Source organism: Egretta garzetta, unplaced genomic scaffold, assembly GCF_000687185.1.
Source record: "Egretta garzetta isolate BGI_Z169 unplaced genomic scaffold, ASM68718v1 scaffold234, whole genome shotgun sequence".
In the NCBI taxonomy this organism is placed as follows: Eukaryota; Metazoa; Chordata; class Aves; order Pelecaniformes; family Ardeidae; genus Egretta; species Egretta garzetta.
The window spans coordinates 481,178-501,895 of record NW_009259528.1 but is presented as its reverse complement, the minus strand read 5'-3'; the positions used below and the strand labels follow the sequence as shown (position 1 = coordinate 501,895).

Sequence of the window (20,718 nt, the reverse complement as noted above, 5' to 3'; positions counted from 1 at the left end):
GGTCCGAAGCGTTCTGCAGTGCCCACGGAGGCCGCAGGGATACCTGCCTGCGCTGAGCCTGGATTCCTGTTCCCCCGCCTGGGAAGATGGGCCAGGTCTGATTAAAACTTGCCGCTTTCCAGGCATTCGTTGCCTCCCGGCGGTGGCTGCCAGCCAGCAGGCGGGAGATAGAGCCGCACCGCATCCCGCTGCCCCTCTCCCAGGCGGGAGGAGGGTGGAGGCAGGCAGGGGAAGGGCAGGATGTGCCCATGTGTCAGGGCAATAGCAAGCAAGAAACAGTCTTTGCTGATCTCGGCACGTAAACATACAGAAATTAAAAAAAAAAACCTTGTGACTTGTCTTAATCAATGAGTGATTGCAGACATTCCCCAAGCAACATCAAAATCAAGCTTGGATAAATAGTACTTTGTGCACTGGGACAGGTGAAACACAAGGGTGTCCCGGTCCTCTGTAAAGAACTGCGGAACACTGCAGCTTCTTACAATGCAGAGGGAAAATCCTCTGGGTACGAAAACGCAGATTTAGAGCCAGTGTGAAAGGTACGTTTTGAGATCTGCTATGACCTGCAGCCCTTTAGACTCTTTCATCAGAGCTGATGAAGAGGGGACGAGTGTTGTTTGACCTCAGGATCCAAGCAACAGTTTTCGCTCTGTGCAAACCACTTTGCAGCTAGGAGGGGAAACGCAGCTGGAGGAGGCTGGCTTAGGACAAGGGTGCCGGGGGAATCCAGCACGAGAATTCACTTGGCTTTTCTCCCAGACAAATAATTTGCGATCCATTTTTTTACCCGGCTGTCTGTGCGCAAGCGCTCGTGGGCTAAATACAAATGCATCTTTTTCATCTGAGTAGGGAACCAGAGTCTGAGCGGTGCATTGGCCACTGTTTTACCACTCTTTGCTTGACATCTCCTGGAAGTCATCATGGAAATGAGTGAGAAATGCAGGTGCTGTGCTGGGTCACCCAGTGCTGAGGCCATCACGCAAGCAGAGGAGGTTTTCACCAGGTGAATGGACAGGACCAGAGTCCTCCAGCGCTGGGCCAGAACTCCTTGATCTTCCCCCACAGAGCAAGAAAGCACCGTGTAAACCCTCGGAGCTGGCAAAATACTGCCGTAAGCAGGGAGTTTTCAGAGCGGCCAAACCCCACGTGTCGCTGGTGCAGCTTGCAAATGCCTTTCCCCTCCAGCCCCCTTCAGGCAGGTCCTTTCCCCCTCTCGCTCTTGGTGCCACCACCTGGTTTTTAATTCAGTCGCGGCATCTTTCTTTGGTTCGTCACTGAGGACAGCCCAGGCATCAACAGCTTCAATTCCCTCATCCCCGACGAGGGATTTATTTGTGAGTAGATTTAATATCGGCTGCTCGGTTCTTGGTTTTGCCCAAGTTGACCAGGCTTAAAATCTGGTTCTTACCAAGGCTTTGCAAGGCTGGCTGGCGTGAGCGTGGCTGCATCGGGAGGGGGTTAGGAACAGGGAACTGGGCCAGCTCACCGCTCCCTGCCTCATTTCTCCTGGGGAAGCGGGAAAGCTGATGGCGAAGGCGGCGGGGACGTGCTGGAAGCAATGCCAGGCTTCACCGCTGCAGCAAGTGCCGAGCACCCGCCCAGCCGGGCCAGGGCCGGCAAGGCCTGTCGGGAGTGCCGGTGCGCCCCCTGGGGCGGTGGAGCCAGCGGGGGGCTTGACAATCCCCCCACACCGTATCATTCCGTTTGCTCCCCGTGTGCGCTGCTGTCGGGACAGGGACGTTCCTAACGGGGGTTCCTGCTTTTCGGCAGAGCGCTGCTTTCTCCCTCACCACCATTGCTTGCGCCCCCGTCCCACCAATGCTATAATAGGATTAATGTCGCTGACACTTCCCCCAGGGTAATGGTACAATAAATTCCCCCTTCCCGGCGTTGTTCCCCTAGTATGGGCATTTTCCGCAAATAATACGAGCCTGAAGGCTGTGCAAATTGATTCCCGGGAAGCCTGACCTCCCTCTTGCGAGGGAATGGCCAAGGGCTGTGCGAGCAGCTTAGCAATAGCTGTCCCGGGCTGCTGCCGGGCCTTACCCCTGCCGAGCCGCGTGTCCTCTGCGGGCAGCCCCTCCTGGCAGCCTACGGCCGGGGCCCAGGCGCCAAGAGAGGTGCCGCACCGGGTAACGTCCTCATTTCGGGGGGCTCCCTGCGGGACGGAGGTGCCCTCGCGCAGCCGCGGGGGGGCTCTCCTGCTGGCGCTTTGAGTAAATCAGTTTGTCAAAACTGGCATATACGGGAATGAATCAACAGCAGAACGCTAACAGGTCACGAGCGTTAATGATCATTAGGCACTGATCGATAATTAACAAATGAGTGATACTCAATCCGAAGAGCGATTTTTATTTAGATGGAATACATTTACTATTAGCACACCAATACTTTACTGGTGAGCTAATGTCAAACTAACACAAAATTTCACCTTGCTGCACTCACCATAGGTGCATCTTCCAGTACAGCAGTGACCGTTTACCCAGTCGCTTCATTTATGACATCACTTGGTGCCACATGACGTCATTTCCTCACTGAGGGTATTTATCACACTGGGTGGCACCGTTTCTGTAGGCTGCAGAATTTACATAGGTTGGGTCATTTATTAAGTGGCTTTACCCAGGATACCATTTAACGTTAAATCAACTCCACGCCTTCATGGTATCATTTTGGGATTATTTTGAGACCATCTGACATCATTTATCCAGTGACTTCACGCTAACCCTGCAGTTAGATGGGGTTGCACCGACCGTGACGGTTTTAAAAGCCTCAGAAGTAGGAACGGCAGGAGCGGTCGCGGCTCCAAATCTGGGCAGCACGTGGCAGTCCCGCGGGGCTCTGTCCCTGTCCCCCGGGGGTGGCCAGCGGAGGTTCGGACAGCGGTAGCAGCAGCAGGGCGGAAAGTAAGAACGAAAGGCACCGCGAAGGGCGTCGAGCAAAGGGCCCACCGTGTTCGCACGCCATGGTTGTAAGAAACTGCAGAGCAGGGCTCCTACCTGCAATGTAAACGGCAAAAGAGACCAAAATACCCAGTTCCAGAGGGTGCAGGAGATTCCAGTTCCGCCATTTATTACGCAACAAGTGATTAACGTTGAGATGGCGCCGTCTTCTCAGATCAGCGGTGCCGAGCAGGGATCTGTTGCAGACAAACGGCGTTACAGGTGCAGGATCATAGAGTTTTCCTCCTGTTCGTTTCAGACCATTAGAAAAATATGTAAACTCATTTCCTTAATTAATCTGGTTTTAACGGCTGATTGCTCCTGACTGAAACAGCATGTGCCTTTGGGGGAAAATGCGTCAAAATCTGAAATAAAAGGAGAAGTGCTTAACAGAGGCAGGGCAATAGCAGCCATTTCCCCACTTAAATAGAAGACAGAAAAATGAAGAAGAGGCGCGACAGGCAGTGAAAGAAGGAAGAAAAGAGGATTCGAAGGAGACAAGAAGCCAGCAGTCACCGAGAGAGGGCGGCGGGGTTTCCAGGGGCCTGGGTGCTCGGCGCGGGGCTGTCGCTGCCTTGCCCGGAGCATCCCGGCGGATGCGGGTGGGAGACAACGAGGAGCCATGGGGCTGGGAGTGGGACGGAGCCGATGGCACCACGTCTCCCACCGCAGATATCCCCGCTCCCGGCCCCTTCAGCCAGCGACAGGCTTCTCGCTGGCATCCCGAGGGGACCCCCCTGCCGCAGGAGGTTATTCTCCTCCCTATTTCCATCCCCACTTAACAGGGTTTGCTGCTCTTCTTAGAGAAAAAAGGTATTTTCGTTTCAGGCAGCAGCACGCTTCCTGAGAATGGCACCCCCAGGCTTTTCATATCCCTCCCCCCCCTTTCTCCATCATCTGTGGCTCCGAGGCTCTGTGCTGCCGCCTCTGCCCAGGAGCGAGCGCCGCCGTTGGCGTCCTCCCCCCGCCCCTCCGGCGGGGCGGCAAAGGAGGAGCGCTGCTGATGGAGGGCCCGGTGCCACCCGCCCGTGCAGGCGGCTGGCGAGCCACGCAAGGAGACAGCGGGCTGCTGTCCCTGCGCCCTTGCAGGCTGCGGGGGCGTCTCATCTGATTTGCTTTGAAAATGTTACCAACACTGCACCTCGCAGCCCTTGATCTTTCCCACAACGCCTCCACTGCTCATTCAAAACGCTTTTTTTTCCAGGACCCCTAACATTAACTGTAAATAAATAAACATAAAAATGGATGGGAGTCATTGCCGTGCTGCATGTGCCCATTTCCTTGGGAAACCTACGCTTATGCCCAAAAGGGCAAGTTGAGGTTTTCCGCACGCGCACTCACACGCTAGCGGGGCTCAGCCGAGCCTGGACCCGAGCCGACGCGCTCCCAGCCGGCACGGCCGCATCCTCCTCCCGCTGGGGCAGCTCCGGCAGCACGGGGCTCTGTGGCAGCCTAAGGGGTGTTAATTACAGAACGGTTAAATCTCCGTTACCTCAGCCGGGCTCTGGGCAGGAGCTAGAAGAAGAAGAAAACCTTGCTCTGCGAAATGGGCAGCGCCGAGGTGGGGTTTCACAGGGGCAGTCGCACAGCCGTGGCTTTGCAGTCACTCGGGGGGTCCCGATGAGCTCCCAGCTTCCAAAAGAGGAGATTACCTTGTGGATGCTCCCTGTGTTCACTTTGCCAGCAGGTTTGTCCTCAGAGCAGCGTGCTAAAATCATGGGAGAACAGGAGGAAATGGCTTTGCAAGGGCCCAAGGCTGAATGTGCAGCACAGCGGAGGCTGGGAAGAGGCAGATTTCTCGGGGCAAAGCGGTGCACAGTTAGGTTGGAGGAAGAGGAATGGGGGCTGGGTGCTTAACAGATGCAGACGCAGTGAAGTCCACCCTTACCACAGTCGTTCAGTAATTCCCGGGATCCACCTGCTAGGAGTAGTCCCCGGCCAGCACGGAGCACTGCGCTCTCCAGCAAGGCCTGGAGATAGTCACCTCCAAAGTGATGTCCCACCATGGGGTCAGATGTGCCAGCACAGCTCTGTGGTTCACTGCTGAGCCCGGAGATGCTGCAGTCATGTAGCAACAGCTCTCCCTCCTGCGCCGTCCCAGGATCCCACCCTGGGGGCTTTTTCTGGCCACAGCCTGTACTTATCCTTCACCTCGCACGATTCGGGGAATTGCCATTTCCAAACGGTTTGGGGATTTTGCACCCAGGGAGGGCACAGGTTTCCTTCTCAGACTGGATTTTCTCAGCTTTCCCTGTAGAGGCAGCACTTGACTTTCAAGCCAGTCTAAAGGAAGAAACAGATCTGTGTTTTAAAAACTAATTCCTGTTCCTAATGAGTGCAGGTCCTGTGATGACAGGACCAACGTCAGCAAGAGCCGGTACTGAGTGGGTTTGGTAGTTACTGGTTATTTTAATGTTCAACTCACTGCCAGAAGCTGCTTAGTACTTCGTGTCCTGTGTCACCGCGCGAGCTCTATTCCTCGAGTCAGAATAAAGTCTTCAAATCAAGCCTCCCTTTCCTCTAATAGCAATAATAAAGATACGATGGTTGTCCCAACGGAATGTGGGCAATAGTCTTGCTCTGGACTGGAGCTCTCCAGAGCTCCCTTCCCAGCACCGCTGCTGTCATGCCGCGGGCCAGGGAAATCAATGACACGATTTAAACAGAATAAATCTCTGCCCACTTCCCCCTATACCATTCAGGGAAACACCAGATCCTCTCATAAAACAGACGGAGGTCCTCCTACCAGCTTAATAAATATATAAAGTCAGAGAAATCTATAGGGCACGGGGTTTGCCACGTGAGGATGAGCATCAAATGTTATTCCAGCCTCAGCGCTAATAATTTTTATGGTACCAGCCTCAAGAGACAATAACCTGACGCTCCTTTAGGCAAGGGAGCGGCGAGGCAGCGAGGAGAGAAGCTGATGTGAAGGTTCTCATTTTGATGGCCAATTTTGGTAACTTGAGGATTTACAACCGAAATCCAAGTGCAGCTCACATGCGTTACTTGAAGAGGACTGGGAAATCGTATAAATCGTGTAAAACTCAGAATCATGTAACCGCCTTGCTGCTGCCAGGCGTGGGAGAGAGCCTAACCCCTCCGGGGTGGCTACAGAATTTATCAGCGTAAAAAAAATGTTGCTTACGCCTCCGCTAGAGAAAGAAAAGGCAACCACGAAGCACATTTGTCCTGTGGGTGGTTCAGATATTACTGCGCATCGGGCCCCCCGGTTGGACTGTGGGTGCCTTTCGGAGGGGACGATGGCAGAGGTTTTACGGGAGGAACGTGGGAAGTGGAGTGGCTCCCATCAAGTTCACCAGGAGTTTTGTCCCAGAGCGCCGGTCAGATGTGTCAATCCTATTAGCAGTATTATTCACGGGTCACGGCACAAGGGCTGAGGGCTGAATGTGTTTGTTCTGCAAATCGGACTAATCTTGTGAAGAGCGTAGAAGAGGATATGTAACGTGTTCGGCCTCTCGCTGGTATCGGAGATCGCAGCGTATTACGTTGCCTTGAAATTGCATTAGTGCAGATCCAATTTTATGGTAATGTATAACTTCAATTTCATTAATATCAGCTACCATCTTTTAAACATTTAATGCATCATAAATCATAGCAAAAAAATTTCGCTCTTGATGTGGAATGAGGCAGCTGGAAACAAATTAAATCTGAAGCCCCTTGGGTCAGCCAAGGCATGGGCTTGCTCCTGAAAGGTGCTGCGAGAGCCAGGTAGCCTGGCAGCCAGCAAGTGAGAGGCTGCGCTGAGTTTTTGGATAGAAATGCAGATCATGCAGGTGGCATCGTGAGAGGTCATCTAAAGCTCAGGGCAACACACCAGCCCCGTCCTAGAACAAGCTGTGAGTGGCTTAAACGCCCCTCGTTAGGTGGACTGCGCCCATCGATGCCGCACCGCTGGCTGGGGCGCAGATCTGGAGCCAGGGACTGCCACGTGGCTACATCAAACTACGAGTGCGGCGGCTTCGCTGCCCGGCCTGCCGGCCATCGTTTTCTTTGCTGCACTCACTTTTGAGGTGACTTTGGTGTCGTGGCACCCTCCAGTCGTGCCTCCATCTTGGGCTAGGAGCAATTATCTCAGCAGCAGTAATTTGATTTCAGTGCTTCACCGTCACGGTGCGTGATACCACTGCTGTACGTGCACCCTTGGTGCAACAAGGGCACCTTAGGCACGACGAACAAGCGCCAGCCAATAGCTCATGTGGCATCACCCGCTGTCCCACGTCCCTCAGCACTCAGCCTCGCACACCAAGTGTTGCGATCGTCCTTCGACACCCGCTTAAATATACAGCAGAAGTAACACAGGGCTGGCAATAATACTACTGAGCTGAACGCTGAAAGACGAGAAAGCTGTTTTTAACTGCGTGTGGCGTGGCATTTTTGATGCAGGAAGGATGTTTGAAGTCAATGTTGCGAGAATAATTCGTATTCGGTATGTGCATGAATATAGATGTGATTTGGATGGCACGCACAGGACGTTTAGAAATGGAAATCTCATTATCCTAGCAGTAATTCAGGACTATTAGAGGGAAGCTTAGGGTCTTCAATCAGTAAGACTGTATTATCGTAACAGAGTTAATTGCAATAACGTAAAAGATGCTGATTAAAAAGACTTTTCTCCACGTAAGGCCTGCTACCTACTATATGCAAAAGCACCAGCAGCCCGAATTCTGCCTCCAATTTGCTGAACCCTTCTCCTTCTCCCCGAGTCAAGGAGAGAGAAGGTGGGTTTGCCCCCGTAAGGCTGGCCCCGAGCTGCCTAGCTTTGCCTCGATCTCGCAGCGTGAGAACAGAACAGGAGCGTGGCTGAGAGCAGCCCAGTGCTGTAATTCAGCCAGGCTCACCACTGCAAAAATTTCCTTCCAAACTCGGTACAAAAACCCCTGCATCTCTTCCTTGCCCTGGATAGGAGGCCGCATTGGGAGCTCACCGTGCCAATTCTTTCCTTTCGCTGCCACTTGAAGCCGTTCTCAGACGTTGTCTGAGACAGTCCCTGTATCCTTCTCCGCCTGATGCTCTGACCACAGCCGTGCTCCGAGGATGCAGCTCCCATCATGCTGGTTGCCCTCCTGTGTGCCCCAGAGCTGCTCTTTACCGTTGGAGAGATCAAAGCACCTCGAGATAAATCTCTTTATTTAACTGCAATTTGTCCTGCAATTGTTGATTTGGGGGTACGGTTGGGTTCTCTGGCAGGCACTCCCGCCAGGTCTCCCAGTCACGATGCTCCCCCTCAGCTGACTCGCCCAGGTCAGCCTTAGCTCCTCTCCTTGGAAGAAGTGGCCCGTAGCAGTAATCTTTCTTCTGGCAATGACCACACATTTTTCAGGGTCGGTCTGCTTTGCCTTCAGTTCGTGTACAAGGACTTCAGTACCAGCTCTGTCACCGTGGGTCTCACTGCCCTCAGCTCTTGCTGGGCTCTCCCACAAACCTCCCATATAACCTTTAGAAAATGGCTTAGAAGAGGTCCCCTCCTCCTCCCTTCAGAGACCAGAGCTGTATTCGGGCATGGTGGCCATCTCCATGGAGAGCAGAGAGCAAACTGCAGCAATTTTGCTGACTCCTAACGTCTCCTTTCTGTCTCAAAGATATACCTCTGTTTGTTTGCTGGTTTCCAAATCGCTTGAACAGGGGTAGTTAGAAAAGACCGTTTGTCCCTGGCTGACGCAAACACATCCAGTTCATATAGGAATGGCCACATGGGGGTCGGGCGTGGAGCCCCGTACGTCCCCGCCAGCACGTACGGAGCACAAACCGCTGCAGCGAGACCTTCCCGGTGCCGTTCGCAGTGCCGCAGGGCTTCTCACAGGTTCTCTTTGTGTTTAACAGCCCGTGATTATTTTCAGCTAAAAATAACATGCTCTAAGGTCTTGGAAGAATTAGCTGGCTTTCCTACGCCAAGAAGAAGCGCTGACTTTCCGTGTCAGCTCAAAGTTATTCTCGGTAATGAATTAGCCCTTGTGCAGACCACACGTACTTTAATGGGCTCCTTGACTCTGCCTGCCTTGCCCACGGCTGCTTCAGGAGCCAAATGCCAATACGTGCTCGGGAGTCAAGCTCAGAGTGCTTGCATCTGGTGAAAAAAGCCCTATCGACATTGCCGGATTACCCAAGAGGAGATCTCCAACCCTGGCTGGCAGAATCAAAGCTTTTGCAAAGCTTGTTTTTCTTGTGCAAAACACGTGGGGGCTTATAAAAGCATAATAGTTGCAAATGCAATGATCATTTCTCCTAATGAAATAAACAACTCAATAAAATACCTCTCCATCAGCAGGAGGATTTATAGTGGCTCCAGAAGCTCCAGAAGGATATCCAGGCTGCCATCAGCAGCTTGGGAATGACCCGGAAAGCCTGGGCGGGATCTTTAAACACACAGACCACAAGTATTTTGTCCTGTGTCTACTTTAATCAGAGAAAAAAATACACTGACAACAGCAGGAGCAGACTGGTTTCTGAAATTTTCCAGGAGATAAACACCAGCTTTGACTAAGGCAGCGGAATTTTACCTTACGAAAAGTTTAAAGGTGGTTTGGGAGTTCAGGGGTGATGCAGGGATGGCACAAGCCACCATTTCAAGTGAGGGTGCTTTGTAAACTTGCTCTGCAAGAACAGGCAGCATCTGCCTGCGGTCAGACCGTCTGCTTCGGCCTCAAAGCCCGGCTGGAATTCCTCAGGCCAAAATTACAGAGAAGCTAAACCAGGGGTTTTATACAAGGAGCAGGCTGCAGCCCTTCCTGGAAGAGGGAATATTTTACAGTTAGCAACAAGATCCTAGTGTCACCTTTTTGTATTTTAATCTTATTCCAACCCCATGATTTCCCAAAATAGACTGACTCACCAGGAACGTCACGTTCATCTTGATTCAGCTAATGATATTTGTACTTTCGCATTGGATGGGATTAATTTTCTATCCTGTTAATGCAGCATGTGATTATTACATATCTTTACCGTGCGCGTAGACGTGCATTTTCTGCATCGGAAAGGAAAGCAACTGGCATTTTAAATTACTGAATGATAATTGTAGGTGGCTGGTTTTCATAAAGATTAAGGAATTCCGTTCAATATGATAAATGGTTGTAAGGCTCCCTTCTATACTAAGTTCACAAGTGAACTTACTTGGCAGTCATGGGTTGTGGGTCTACTGAAGAACGCTTTCTGCCCCTCAAAGGCATCTGTGCTAATGTAGTGCACATGTGTTAACGTTGTATTATGAAACACAGGTACTGAAGCTTCCCAAATGATGGGTTTCGGTACTGACACCATGTACAACCAGTGCTGTGGATCAGACCTAGCCAGATCTCAGTAAGGCTCATTTCACAGCCACATCTAAAGAAGTGCAGTCAGTGCCTGAGCAAAAGGGGATCCAGTAATAAGCACTGAAGCAAAGGACATTATTACCCTGGCATTTTAAGTAAAAGGCTTTACAAAATCAATATGCAGCCATGTGCCGTTGACATATCACATGCAAAAGTGAATTCCAACAAGGGAAATCTGCCAAAAAGAAGAGATTTTATCCTGACATGAGTGAAGGGAAAGCAGACATTCAATCAAGGAAAATGTCAGGGAAGGCAAAACGAATAAGAATTCCCATTCTGCACAGCACTATTCCCCAGTCATAAAAGCAGTGACATAAAAATGAGACCCTGCTGCTTATGAAACCCTGAAGCCTGACTTCAAGCCTCCCGAACGGACCAGCCCACTGCCTTCAACAAAACCGCAACAGGCCTCATCACCCTCCAAAGAAAGCAAGAAGAAAATGCTTGAGTCGACCCTGTTATCCAGCTGCACCCCCCCACGCACAGCTTGTTGTGCACCGGGCCGCGCACGAAGACTCGTTTCCTCAACCATCTCAATAACAGCAAAGCAAAACGTGCCCGGACCACTGGTTTTGCCTGGCATTCTGCAACTGGAGTAATACCCTCTTGTTGGGCTTCAGAAGCAGCTTTCCCTTCTCTCGGGCGCGGGGCTGCACTGCTCCCTCTTTCACAGGCTGTGTCAGGAGTTCCCCTGGCCCCCCGGGATGGAGACCCCCCGCTTCCCCGGGGACCTGTCCCGGGGCTGCTCCCCGCGGGGGAAGGTGTGCCACCCCCCATCCAGCCTGAGCCCCCGGGCTGCCCTCTGGGGCCCGGGGCCCCTCATGCCATCCCCTGTCGCTGCCAGGAAAGGTTTGGCTCTGAGCTCTCTGTAACCAGACTCTGCAAACACCCAGGAACCTGAACAGGGGTAAAACGTCCCAAGCATTTTCTAGATTAATGCCTTCTTTTTTTTTCTTTTGAATTTGAGTAGATTCTTCACACACATATACAGAAAATAAGACGGTTTTCGTAGCTCTTCGCTTTCAGCACAAGACCCAAAAGGCATTCCCGAGGCAGGACACGTCAGTGCCATTTCCCTGCCCTCCCTCCCCCCGGGCCCACGCCCCAGGCACCGTTATTGTACTGTGCAGCACTTTTCAACCCTGTATAGAGAAGAGTAGATGAATTTACCTTAATGAACAGTAAATCCCACCTACAACTCCCTTTTCCTTTATCCAAGCTAAAAGCGTTACTGACACGAACTGATTTTGAGGGGCAAGCAGACAAAAGTTTTAATTTGTTACCACAAACTTCAATGGGGAAGTTAAGGATTTTCTAGACAAAAGACCAAGGCTCAGCTAACTCCAGCTGAATGCCTCTTTCTGTTCATTTTCCCTTTGTGTTGCCACTGCTAACGGTGCGAAAAGAAAGACCCCGATGACCGACGCGCCGGTTCATTCCCGTGATTGAAATCTGCCCTCTAAATGCAGGCAGGATCAGCTGAGCTCTGGGCAAAGCTGCAAAGCAAATCAACATCTCTCCACTGCAAAGCCCTGCTTGCCATCAGTCCCAGCCTGGTTTTGCTTTTGGGAGGAGCACAATGTTTCCAAAAGCATACACGGATTATATGGTTTGTTTGCAGCCCACGCTGCTTGGAAAATGCAAAAACAGCTAAATACGCAAGAGCTAAAACTAAACAAACCATGAACGTGGAAAACCGATTTGCAGTCAGCTGAGTGCGAGATTTATCAACGACTGGTACGGGCTGCCCTTGCTGCCATAGCCGTGATGTGCTTCTGACACGGCTGCAGACTTTGGAGGGGACAGAACAAGCCTCTGTCTCCATTTTAGTGCTGAAGGGATCTAGGAGTTAATGCTTGATATCTGCTTCTCCTCTTGCGTGAGCGTATTGGCAAGTACAGTAATCTCTCTGGCTTCCTAATGCCTCGCCACCTCCCAAATCCAGACGAGAATAAAGCCAAGCGTCACAAAACAGGGTAGTGAAGAGCACACAGAGAAGGCAAGTGAGCCAGCCGTGAGTTGTTACCTCCTGTGGGGAAAAAAAAAGTTGACAAAGTCCTGGAACCTGAATTGCCTCCAAACTTCCTGGAGGCCCTGAGAAATATCTGCCTCACATCCACTGGCAGGTGAAAGTTCAGGTGGCCTACGCTTTTCTAATGATAAAATGGGAGATCAACACTTTTTTTCAAGAAAATAAAACAGAGAATGTAGAAGGAATTTAAAAGCAGTATCATAACGATGATTTACTGCCTTAGGATTGGCAGAAGTGTCACCGAACAACATTTTATTTACTGCATCTATTAAAAAGCTGGCTTGATCATGAAGAAAATCTGTCTTAGATGACTGTTGTAATTTTAGAAAGCTGCTGACCAGCCGTGACTGTACATCTGCTGAATAAATTGGCAAGCTGCCCCCGTTTCCAGCTCTTTATCCTGGATGATTTAACGAGATGTAGCTTTGAATGCGGTGTGGTACAGTCGGATTTGTTTCACGCCGGCTCCTGACCCTGAGTTTTTCTGAAGCCCTTTCAGAGCTTTTCCGCCCCTCTTTTCACACGGCGATGGATGGCACCGGTCAGGGGAGGTCACGCTGTCCGTGTTGTCACTCTAACAGCCCTGTTGTCTTGGGCAAGAAGCTTGGCTGTAAAAGCGTGCTGCAGGCTTGAACCTCTGGTTGGAAGCAAAGTACGAGAACAGGGCACAGGTCGCTCCGAGCTCAGTTTCTGCCGTAAGAGGCAGGCAAACCATCTCATTCTTCTCACTGGGCTTGGAAAATCTATCCCGAGGTGCACCAGGTCATTTACTCTTACTGGTGGAAGGCTGTTCCCAACACTGCCCTTTCCAGATTAGGAACTTCCTAGCATCACCTCCAGTTTGCACCCATCTGCATGTCCTCTCGTGAGATGTGCGCTCCCCAGCAGCACCCCTGTGCACCTTCTGCGCTGGGGCGAATGTGGCTGGGGATGGCCAGCGCTGCATACGCAGCCTCCCAGATGTGACCGCAGCAATACCTGCGGCGGGTAGCATTATCGCAGCAATACCCGCAGTGGGTAGCATTATCACAGCAATATCCATCATGGGTAGCATTAACCTTTCCCTAGCTCTACTGATAACATCTCTTCCGACCGGACTTAAACTCCTGTCTGCTGTTACGTGGCCATGCCGCACGGACGGCTCAGAGTTGCCTGGAGATCAGCTGGTCTCTTCAAGTCTTTCTCTTCCTTTGTTGTTTCGAGCTGATGAGTTTGCAGGGCAAATCCCTGTTGGTCGCTACAAGAGCACGAGAGTTTTTCACCGTTAAATTTCAGCCCATCTCCAACTGTTTGTTCTCTGTACTTGGGTCACTGCCAAGCTTTGAGATGTTACCAAACTTCACTATTACGGCCTTCTTTTGGCCATCCAAGCCCAAATCCAGGTTGCCGCTGGATTAATGATTACACTTGACGATTCTTTCACGATTCACTGTTCTAACTAGTCCCTTGCCTCGAGCATGTTACAGTCTTTGAGCTTTTTTTCTGCCTGCTATTTGGTGAAAACACAACCCAGAAATTTACCTTTTCCATATATAGAGCACACATCCACACTGGGTGCTTTCTCTCCCCTCTTACTTATGTGGAAAAAGAAACTGTGGTTATTTATTTTTACTCTTGGAAAACCCAGTTTGGCTCGATTTTGAAGGTTTCTGAATTTATCTCTGTGTTTTTCAAACTCCATGGCCGGAGTGTTTGCTGTATGGGATCACGCCACTCAAGAACTGGAAGGGCTTGACATGCTCCAGACAGACAAGCCACATAATTATGGGGTTGTCATGCTGGTGGAGTTGCCCACACAGGGTGAAGCCACACTGCAAGACCAGAAATCTGCTTGCAAAGAGGTCAAGCCACTTACGATCCCCAGAGGCTTCTGTATTTTCTGGGAGAATGAGCCTCATTACGACACAGCCACACTGATCAAGCCCTTTAAACAGCACCATGCAGCAGGGAGAGACCTGAGCCGTGATCCCAGGCATGTTGTAGCACTCAGGGTTTCGGAGAGTGCCGTGTGCCCCATACGTGACCAAACGGGACCGGCATCCCAAGCGCTGGGTGCCTAGCTGAAAGAGCAGAGTGGCGAAAGGCCATGGATGTAGCACAGCAATGGAGATGTCGTCATACTTGGGGTTAATCGAGGTCAAGGATGGCCTTCCCATCAGCAAGCAGGCGATGGCTCCACCCTAATTATAAGCCATTTAAACAAACCAGCCAGGTGGAAAAGCAGGCCCCGGGGAACTTGGGGAAAGACTTTGACCCCAACCTCTAGGTGATCACACTGAGCAGCTCTAAAGCAGCCACCCTTCGGACTGGAAAGGTGATCTCCAGACCAAGCAGCCCAGTGACAGACCTCCCACTGACAGCTGCTGACCGGTCGCAGCGCTGCAAGTCCCAAACTGGAATGACATGCAAGTCAGATACCAACCGAAAGTATTAGAAGATAGTCCCTCTCTCTCCACGAGGACAGAATGGATGCGATCTGAACTCACCCCTTTCTGCGGAACACAACAGCTACCAGTGCAGGCATCGTTCCTTTTCCAGCTCTCAGATTGCTAACCAAAATGTGGCATCAGCTAAAGAAAACACCGCTGCTTTCCTTATGAGAGACGAATGCGTTTCTACTCCCTGCTCACCTGCACAGAAGACAAAGGACTCCCGAAAGAACAGAAGGGCCTCTGAAAAGCCTATGCTTCAAAAGGAAGCGGCGAGGGTTTGGCAGTGCCCCCAGATTAAAGCGATTCTGCACGTAGGGTACAAACATGGATCCACAGTGAGCCCCGCTCTGCTGACATGGCTTTGCACCAGAGAGCAGAGATGTGATGCCAACAGACAGATCAACAGCTCAGGTTTTGGGATGCCACCATCTCGCCCAGCAGCAGCAGAAACTCAGCTTTCCTTGCTGAGAACAAACACAAGCAGCTACATGCCAGCCAGTGAACTTCACAAGGAAGAGGGTCACCCTCCTCAGGGGAGAAATAAAAGCAGCTCAGTTATTGATGATACAGAGTGCACAGGAAACTCCCAAAGCTAATGTGCTGGTGCATCATCTGCAGGTCTGAAGGCGTGATCCAAAAGCAGGCTGAGTTGCTCCAAGCCCGCACCCTCTGCCTCCTCCAAGTCTCCACCACACCACCTCATCTTGGGTGGCCTGGAGCACTTGGCACTGGCCTTTGGATCTTGTTGGGTTTGCTTTTTGCCTTCAAAAGTTGAAATTCACTTAGTTATGGAGAAGAAATAAGCTAACACCAAGTGAATAGAGGATAGCTTTCTGCTCTGAGCGACCTCTGCTGAAGCTATGCAGACCTTACTCTGAAGGTGACCTCCAACGACGAGGCCAGGGTGTCTGAATAGCACCACTGTCGAGCGTCTTACTTCCCTGTTACTTTGGGACTGTGAAGCTCAAAGGCTGATGACAACTTTTATTTCTTCTCCTAGCACCATGATAGGGAATGGCTGGCAGCCAGCAGGAAGAGATCCTTGCTTGGAGAGCTGTTCCTTCAAAGTAAAGAAAATGAAAGGACGGGTTGTGTGAGAAAGAAAGCGGAACACAAAATTAGAAGCCACACTTTTTCCTCCCTAGCCTGTGTAATTAATATCATTGGGTTTAAAAGCGCTCTAGAGAGCGCCAAAACCTAGAACCGTTCCTCACGTCTACAGCTGCAGGCAGTGAATTGTGACTATTTAATTTACCTGAATGCTCAGACTGGCAACGGGAGCAGTTCCTTTGCTCCCGAAAAGGACAGCTAATAACATGCACTCAGCATATTAAAATATGTTTTCTCTGCCCTTTGACTGCTGAAGAAATATATTCCCATGAACGGTAATTACAGGCCATCAAAGCACCGAGGAGCAGGAAGGCTTTGTGAGAAAACAGGTGTTTTTAGAAGAGGTTAGTGCATTAACTCTCTCAGCTGCATTTCAAATATAGCTTGGCTTGGAAATTGATGCACCTCTAAGGAAAATCCATAGAACCATAAATAAGGAAATTATTCAGGACAGTTCTTTGAAAGTGACTGTAGGAGAACAAAAAATGCTAGCGAATGGAAATGTGACTTAGGCATTGACCCCCCCAGCATCACCATGCTTGAAGATGGAAAGAGACAAAAAAGATAAAGGAGAAAAAAAGAGAGAACAATTTGATAAGGTTGCCTTTGGAGCAGGCACGTTGGTTTGGGGTTTTTTGCACCTGATTTAAACATAAAAAAGACACAACAAGGACCAAAAAGGGATGTCACAATACTTGTGGAGGGTGAAAACGGCAACTTGGCTGGTATGTCAATGTGTTGTCCAGAGTTTTGGGGTATGAACTGGAGCTATTCTCCAGAGAGAAGACGATGCTGTGTGTGAGGAAAAGCTCTGAAGGAGGAAAAGCGGTGTTCTCAGCAGCCAGAGGCTGTGCTTGCCTAAGTGTCATGAGGCGGGTTGGTACCGAACCAACGTCTAACCCGCTTGGCCCGGGTGTCTCTGGCACATCGTGGAGCTATCCGAGCAGGGATGTCCACACACCTCAGCATACGCCGCGTAGGCGCTAGGCATCCGAGTCGTCTGGTCTCCCTTTGTTTCTGAAGGTGACAAACGCCCTGCACAAAGTTCTGAAAGGAGCCCAGCGTCACTTGCAACCATTCGACTAATGCAACATTTTCAGCAGAGAGCAGCATGCAGAAATTCCCTGTGTGACCAGTGGCCACAAAGGCCTCTATGGACTCAGACTCCACCAAATAGGAAGCATGTTGTAAAAGCAGGCCTCTCTCTTAATGTGTTCAAAAACATATTAAGAATGGGAAATAATTAGAGGTGACTCCTCGTAGAACGATGTGTTATTGATAAGATTTTTCCCCGTCTTAATAGATACATAGAAAAAAATCCTGTGAGAGCCATTCAAAATACATAACTGAACAGTTGAATGTGATATGATAGGATGGGGCAAATGTGATGTGACAGGAGCAAGTAAGGCATCGCAGTGGGGGTAATTCTTCACTTGACAATTCAGGACATAGAATTCCCTTTCTGGAATGGAAACTGCTATCACAAATCAGTTTTTATTTAATTACCTTTTTAATTCACATTTTTTAAATCTGAAGATTTACACTCTCTAGTGAAAAACTCTACGAGTTCTCTTGCTCTCCCTCACCCGCATAAGCTCATGTGCACACTGCTGTAATATGCAAAGACATTTTCCTGCTACAACCTGTCACAGATCCATTACAGTGAATAACTGTGTAGAAGATGGAATGTGTATCTTTCTTGGTATTTTATAAAACACCCTCCGTAGGTTTCAAAACATCCTAAGACGGTATTTTCTGGAAACTGCCCTGTAGGTAGTTTCATGCTGGTTTTGTTACAAAAGATGACAAGCTAGAAATGACTTGTGGTTAGATATGCCTCATATAAACTAAAGAAGATCATATGAAATGATGATGGAGCATTTGCATTTTTTCCCCTCTGGACCTCTTTTCAAACTGAAATTCATATCACTTCTCTGCACTGGTCTTGAAATGCTTACTTAGAAATTTAGTCCAGCCTTGTAAAATTGGAAAGCTCCCAGGAATCATTTCTGAGGAACCATTTACATCTAAAAGAGCTGTACTAGACTTTTGCTTTTTGCGCTGGTTTTGAGTTACCACTATTTGACAGTAGACAGTGTCCTTTCTTTTTTAAACAATAACTAGTATCGTGGTTTAACCCCAGCTGGCAACTCGGCACTACGCAGCCGCTCGCTCACTCCCCCCACAATGGGATGGGGCAGAGAATCGGAAGGGTAAAAGTGAGGAAACTCAGGGGTGAGCTAAGGACAGTTCAACAGGGAGAGCAAAAGCTGCGCAGGCAAGCAAAGCAAGGCAAGGGATTCCTTCCCTGCTTCCCATGGCAGGGGGTGCTCAGCCCCCCCCAGGACAGCCGGGCTCCATCACACCTAGCGGTGACTGGGGCAGGCAAATGCCATCGCTCCCAACGCCCCCCCTCCCTCCGCCTTCCCCCAGCTCTGTGTGCTCAGCATGACGCCGTGGGGTGTGGGGTACCCCTGGGGGCAGTCGGGGTCAGCTGTCCCGGCCGTGTCCCCTCCCCGCTTCTTGTGCCCCTGGCGGAGCTGAGAGCTGAGAAGTCCTTGGCCAGTCTGAGCACTACCCAGCAACAACTGAAACATCAGTGAGTTATCAACATTATTCTGGTACTAAGTCCAAGACACAGCACTATGCCAGGTACTAGGAAGAAAATTAACTCTGTCCCAGCCGAAACCAGGACACAAGGTATTAGCCTCACCTTCTTGAACAAACTTGTATTGTCCGTGTTTAACCTGAGCCCTTTCCAGCACAGCTCCATGACCAGTGAAATGCATATGCAACCATTACGAGTTTGTTATCTGCTTAATGTGATAGCAATTAAAATGAGGCACAGTGGGTGTTCCACCTCTCCACTGGGGAGATCGTCTTCCCAATCACCATGGGATTGTTCCCTCTTCTTTCAGATCCTTTAACGTAGCTTAAAGATAGCAGCAGGGTCTTGGTGATACATGCAATGGTAGAAACTGGTATGAATTATACTGGTATAAAATCACCTTGTGCATGAAAAGACTCTTTGGAATATTTTAAATAGGAAATAAAAGTCTAGGAGGTGGCCATATCCCATGCAGAATAGGTTTGTGTGTGTTTGCTCAAAACGATCTTCTGTGTCCTGACAGAGAATCAGACTTTGCTCCTCTTTCCTTTTTGGGGGTTGGACTAGATGACCTCTAGGGGTCCCTTCCAACCCAAAACATTCTATGATTCCTGAAGTTACCATTTCGAATACTGCTGATCTCTAAACAGGAGACAGAAATTTAACTTAGGTTAGAATGCCAAACCTCTCGGCACTGTACTTGTTTGGTACTTACCTACAAGTGCCTCGGGATCCCAGCGCAGGAAAAGCAGTGTGCTGTGCAAGGCTCAGACAAACAGGCCACGAACGGCGACAGAAACAACCGGGTACTTCACGCTGCGGCCGAGATGCAGCTGAAACAGAAGCCCCAACAGAACAAATGAGAGCGTTACTCTCAAGTGAGATCAATTTGCTGACAGCTGACGTGCTTGAGGTACTACGACATCGCAAACCCAACCCCTTATTAGTTGTATTGCTATGAAAGGTACAGAGGAAAATCCTCACTCTCAACTATTTTTGCCATATACCCCAGAAGTCCCCATTACGCTTGGTAAGAAGTAATCTTTCATGCTAGAGGGTTGAGCCAAAGCCTCCAACAAGATGATTTACTTTGCATGCTGTACCATTTCCCAAAGCCTCCAGCATGGCAGCATGGCAAGCAGCCCTGCACAGCATCACTAGGGCAGCTAAGTCACAGCACTCGAGTTTAACACAGAGAGCCCGTAACTTCGCCCAGAAGCTTTAAATCGCTTATTCCTGTACTTTTACTTCCCCTTTCCCTCTCGGCTTTAAAGGCTTTGCTTACCCTTACTGTTTGAGCCCTTGCTTATCATTACATTAATGCTTTGGTTTGGTTATTGATGGGGTGGGAGGCAGGGGAGATACATACTTTCCAACAGAATTTCACTAGTTGACTAAATATACCATGCAAATCTATTTATTCGGTGAAAATTCCAAACTGTATAAGCAACAGCCTGACTGTGTAGGCAGGGAGTAAAATACCCAACTTTTCTGTGTGTAAAACAGGTCTCCCCAGGACATGCTGTGGGCTGAAAGCTAAGCCCTTTTCGTGAGACTTGAAGTGGTTTTGTTAACCTCAAGCTTTGCTTCTCCCCCAAGTGGTTTCCTTAGCTACAAGCTGATATCTATTTAGTAGCGAAGGTTTTCTTGAAAATGGGGATCATCAGCACCGGGGATGTTTTGCTTACGCTTTTGACTGAGCTGTTTTATAACCCGACGCGTCACAGACGCGCTCAGGCTTTTCTACAGGACGCCCCTTTTTATTCTTTGCTTTTCTAAGCCTTTCTAAGCGTTTCTGGGTAGGCCATTTCAATGCCGGCACGCCGTGCTGCCAGCATGCCAGCGGGATGTGAGGATTATAACCGGTACCGGTGGCTCTCCAGACACCGCTCCTGGCTGGAGGCATCCCCGGCTGTGAACTTCACGCTCCCAATATTTGACTTTTCCACAGCTACGTTTTCTCCCCCTGAATCCGCTCCTGCTGGGAATGCATAGCCCTGCTAAAAACCCCTGACGGCCCGCCCTGCCCTTGACCTGCAGCGCAGCGACCCACGATCCGCCTCACAGCAGCGCTGCCCTGGCTTTTCAGTGGAATTCAACAGCTTTGGGGCAAAAAGATCCAAAAAACGCCTTCGAAAGCCCCTCTTAGCTTCGCTCGCCCAATGCATCGGCTGGTGTGGAGGACGATGCAGCCCATGTTGGAGGCCTAGCCTGGCAAAGCGGGCACAAGGAGGGATGAGGATCAGGGTCTTCAGCATCGTGTGAG

At 50.1% G+C, this 20,718-nt stretch overlaps 1 protein-coding gene across 1 annotated transcript in view; it reads left to right on the top strand.

Annotated features, from left to right (window-relative positions):
- Window positions 1-4,494: 4,494 nt before the first annotated feature.
- Window positions 4,495-20,718, top strand: part of MINPP1 (multiple inositol-polyphosphate phosphatase 1) — a 38,040-nt gene continuing 21,816 nt past the window's right edge. The window contains exon 1 of the mRNA XM_009637540.2: window positions 4,495-4,500. The gene's annotated coding sequence lies outside the window, so the exon portion shown is untranslated. The remainder of the gene's footprint in view (window positions 4,501-20,718) is intronic.